Here is a 4,984-nt window from a genome sequence, read left to right as displayed (position 1 = left end):
ATTCCTTATGGTGAAGGCCCATCAGACGAAAGGCGAGGAATGGTGCACGCTCCCACCTCCGCCAGCATTTGATGGTGGTTACGAGCACAAGCCTTTACCAGACCTGAGGGATGATGCTACAGGCCATCTTCCCCCTCCAGTCACATGGATGCAGAGATTCAAAGCACTGATGTAAAAGCCATTAGTTTTCATCTAAGTTTTTTTTGAGACTGGTCTGCAGGGATTAATCAAAAAGTTTTGCAAATCTGATCACACTATGACTGCAGACAACGTGATGAAAAGAAGCCCTGGAGGTCAGCCATCTGCCAGGAAAGGCAGAAGGTGTGAGTTTTCTTCCTCGTGGTCTCATGGGCTTCCCTGAAAATGCAACTAGTCCGTGCCCACCTCTTGCTCACAGGGCATACTAAATCAAAGATTTATCTTTGAGCTCTCAGTTTTTCCTGGGTAAGGTGCTGTCATTTCCTTGGGGTGCAGAGGACGGGCTGCAGCAGCTGTGTGTCAGCAGCTGGGAGGGAGGAGACAAAAACAGAGAGGGAGACAGCCCTGCAGCCACCAAGGTCAGCGCAGAAGGAAGGGCAGAAGTTCCCCTGGGGCCTGTGGGTAGGCAGTGGTGTACCACAGCAGGGCAGATCTCCACGCTGCAGCCCATGGAGAGGAGCCCACGCAGAGCAGGGGGTCTGGGGGGAGCTGTCACCCACCCATGGGGGACCCATGCTGGAGCAGTTTGCTCCTGAGGGATGGATGGACCCCGTGGTATGTTGCTGTGTGGGAGCAGTGCTTGAGGAGCTGCTGCCTGTGGGCAGCCCCTGCAGGCTCAGTTGGGGAAGGACGGCATCCATGGGAGGGACCCTACGTGGAGCAGGGGCAGAGAGGGACCGTGAGGTAGCAGCAAGGACGAAGAGTCAGGGACTGACCACAGCCCCCATTCCTCTGCGCTGCTCAGGGAGAGGAGGCAGAAGAAGGATAGAAGGAAAAGTGGTTTTAGTTTGCTTTTAGTTCTCACTGATCTGCTTTGTTATCAATAGGCAATAAATTACATTAATCTCCCTTGTCCTGCATCTGTTTGCCTGTGATGGGAAATGGTGAGTGACCTCCCTGTCCTTAACTTCTTCACTGAAAGGGTTGTGAGGCACTGGAACAGGCTGCCCAGGGAAGTGGTGGAGTCACCATCCTTGGAAGTCTTCAAAAGACGTTTAGATGTAGAGCTTAGGGATATGGTTTAGTGGAGGGCTGTTAGCGTTAGGTTGGAGGTTGGACTCGATGACCTTGAGGTCTCTTCCAACCTAGAAAATTCTGTGATTCTGTGATTCTGTGATGGGAAATGGTGAGTGACCTCCCTGTCCTTATCTCAACCCATGAGCTTTTTTTTCCATCATATTTTCTCCCCCTGTCCTTTTGAGGAGAGGAATGAGTGGCTGTGGCAGTGCTGACCTGCCCATCTGTGTTAAACCTCCACAGTGCTATGCTGCCAGGAGCTGTATACAGAAAAAATATGCAGGTATTTGGTAGACATGCAATCATAACGTAATACGTCCTGCTCCAAGCCATGGGTGTACAAAGATTTCAAAGTTCAAATGCACCTGCTTTTGTATTTCTTTGCTTCTTCATACATGATTACTTTTTCACCCTGAAATTTGTGTCTTTATGGCACTTCACTTTGTGTTCCCATCCACCACAGGTTATAGATGGAGCTGTGTACTGCAACCAGTTTTCCTTTAACTGATTTTTAAAAATGATATATGACTTTAATTGCCTAACTCATTCCAAATAAAATAAGACTAAAGGCAATTGTGAATGCCATCAGCTGGAATAACATAGTTTACTTCAGCCTTTTTTTAAATCTTCCATTTTTAAACTGTTCTATTCCCTCTTGCAAAGGTACATGGTAAAATATATATTTTAAAATGGTGTACAGCACCACAAGTTGTGAGCTGGGAGAGTAAAGGGAGTCTAGAACAATTCTGAAACCTGAAAAGTATTTGCGGTCGCATTATACAGCATATTCAATAGGAGTTTATGCCCCCAAAGCTCTGTGAGAGCCACCAGTGGCAGAATTCAGCTGATTTTCCAGGGTTCCCATTCCATCAAGCCCCCAGGGGTGCAGAGACATGGGGCATTGCCCAGTTACTCCGCCAGGGTCTAGTCGTTTTAGGACAACAAACACAGGATATGGCAATTTAGCTCAGAAATGTCTGCAGTGCTTCTATCTCCCGAGGCTCTGGCTGCACTGTCCTGAGAGAAGGGCGCGGTGCAACCCCTGCTGGGTCCACCCATGTCGTGCATGAGGAGCTCCCAAAGGCAGCAGCATGAGAAATGTCTGTAATCAGAGCAATTACCAGGTTTTACGTTACAGGTCAGTCTTTTATTTTTTGCCTTGGAAGGGTTTTGCTGAGTTTTTGCTGTGAATTAAAGCAAGCTGAAATGGTTTAATCAAGCAGAAAATGGTACGAAATCTTTTTAATTTCTCCAAAGTGAAGCAGATCTACTTCACTTCAACCCAAACCAAGTTTTCTTGCTCAGCTACAGAGCTGAAAAATATTGTTTGCTCAGAAATATTTTAAATCTATTTCTGCTTCCCACCTCAGCTGAAGCCTCCCTAGCACACTACATGCATGTATATCCCAGGCAACCCAACCGTCCTGAAAGGAATATGGAGAGAAAAGCTTGCTTCACCAAGACACGTTTGCACTACTTCACAAATAAGTGACTCCTATTCTTCTCTCAGGTAGCAATCCCGTGTTCAGCATTTGGCGTGTTTTCTCAGCTGAAGCCTCCCCAGCAACCCAGCCACGGGGAATTTGCGGGTGACCTCCTGACCGCGTGCACCAAGCCGCAGCTCAGACAAGCGGGTGGCAAGACAGCACCAGAAATCTTCACAGCCACAGAAAGCCTTTTGGATACATTAGAAAAGAAATGAGAAGCAAAGGCAACTGTAGGAAAGAAGTTGGGTTTTTCTTTAGCGGGTTCAAATGGGATTTCCTCAGAAATATGCATTTTAATCCAATAAAGGATCCCCTTCAAAGCCTGGCTTTCTCTTGAGCTATGTTATCAAAGCAAACTCACAATTTCAGCTGATCAGATGCCAAAAAAAGAAGCTTCGAGTGAAATGCCCAGAAAATTAGATTAATCAGAGTTGATACGAATCAACTCTGACAATTCTGCAGCGTGGATGTGACTGAAAATTGTGAGATAACTGATAAAGTATTCCAATGACAATATCTGATTAAAATAAATAAGTTCTTATTTTCACAATAATTTGTTTAGCAGTGTCACACTATGCTCTGAACAAGAAATGACAAAAGCATCTTTGTGATATAATTACTTTTAAAAAATGCTGTTAACATAACAATTTGATCTAACTGTTTTTGAGGTGTCCCTGCTTAGGGCATTCATTCCTATGACAACAGAACTGTTTCTAAATGTTTCAGCTATTTCGGGGCAGAACATCCTTAAAGGGAATTGTCCTGGTAAGATATGCAAACATTACAAGAATGATTTCAGAGAAAAATAAAATTCAGAAAATCCTCTAAAAGTGGCTTGGGACTTACAAATGTGGAAACACCTTCAAGTCTCACAAAATATGAGCATGAGGTCCCTAAAAGCAAGTTTTAGTAAACATCAGGTGGAAATGTGATTTGGGGCACGGCCTAACAGTAAAAAATAATGTGACATTCTTATTTCTTAGCCATATGCAAATTAAAGATGTGTAATATTTTCTGTTGTTTTTATTTTATACTGAAAGCTTTCATGAACAGATATTTCAATGCAAATCTAAAACACATTGATCTAGCACTTTGTTTCTGAGGTCAGGATTTCTAAAGGAAAAGTTAAATCCTTGCTAAAGATTAATCATATCAACATTTTTTTTTCCTTTCAGAAAGACAAAAGAAAAGGCCAAAGCAACAAAATGCACTTTGCAGCCCTTCAGGTACAAATCCTAAGTTCCTCAGCTTCCTAAAGTGGTACCATAAAACATAATTTACTGTAGAATTAAATTATCCCAAACTGGACGAAGGCTGCTTGTGTACTGAACAAGACTCAACACAGAATTTTAGTGACAGCTAATTAGCATTAAGAGACAATTTGAACTTTTTTTTTTTTTTCTCTCTATGTTTTTGTATGGACCAAACTTTAAGAACACATCAAGATAATTTAGGTGCTTTCTGGAAAAATATTCCCTCCAGACATCGGCTTCTTCCTTTCTCCAATGGTTTTGTGTGCCTTCTTACCAGTTTGGGGCAGCCTCGATGCTTCTGCTTGGTTTTCTTTGCTCTCTGGAGCTAATTAGGTGGTGCAGGCCAGTTTGTGCTTTGGCAGGAGTGACGCAGGGTCCCTGTTTAGCAGCTACACGAGTGCCCACTGCGGCCAAGTCAGCCCCAACCAAAGACACACACAGAGACCCAGAGCTGTGGCTGGTACCACAGAGCAAAGAGCTGAGCCGGAGGGCGATGAGCCAGCGCTGCTCCCAAATCAGCCTGGGGAGTTCCCACTTGAGTGTGATCAGGGTTTTCTCTGGCTTGTACCCAAATTTGCACAAAGACAGTATGCCCCGCTGGGCAGCGTCAGGCATGACGAGATGCTCACTGGTGTGGCTGGGCCCCGCACGCAGCAGGGCTCTGCCCGCACTCCCCCCTCGCTCCCCACCTCCATGGCATGGGATCTGAGCACCGGGCTTGGGAGGGAGCCAACGGCAGGGCTGGGGCCTGCAGGCATGCTACTTGGTGCGGCAGCACGAGGCCTGGGAGCCCCGTGAGCGAAATGAGGGCTGTGCCGGGGGCAGCGGTGCAGCCTGGCTCCTCCTGTCCTGCTCCAACCATGAGGCTGATGCTGCTCACCGTGACTGGCCTCCCCTGTAATGCTCACGTTTATGGGCATGTGGCCATCGGACAGAGAGAGCAGCAAGTGCCAATGCTTCCATCTTGTTCCTCAAGCAGGCACTTTCACAATATTTAAGGTGTTTATAAGGTACATTCTTCACGTGAAA

General features: G+C 45.8%; 1 long non-coding RNA gene across 1 annotated transcript; it reads left to right on the top strand.

The window, feature by feature from the left end:
- The first annotated feature begins 2,268 nt into the window (after nucleotides 1-2,268).
- Nucleotides 2,269-3,252, top strand: LOC311440786. The gene is made up of 2 exons (XR_014695581.1): nucleotides 2,269-2,353; nucleotides 2,726-3,252. It is a non-coding gene; the product is annotated as an uncharacterized lncRNA (long non-coding RNA).
- The last annotated feature ends 1,732 nt before the right edge of the window (nucleotides 3,253-4,984 follow it).

Source organism: Aythya ferina (assembly GCF_964211825.1).
Source record: "Aythya ferina genome assembly, chromosome: 8".
In the NCBI taxonomy this organism is placed as follows: Eukaryota; Metazoa; Chordata; class Aves; order Anseriformes; family Anatidae; genus Aythya; species Aythya ferina.
The sequence above is the reverse complement of the archived record's forward strand: the minus strand, read 5'-3'. Positions and strand labels throughout refer to the sequence as shown.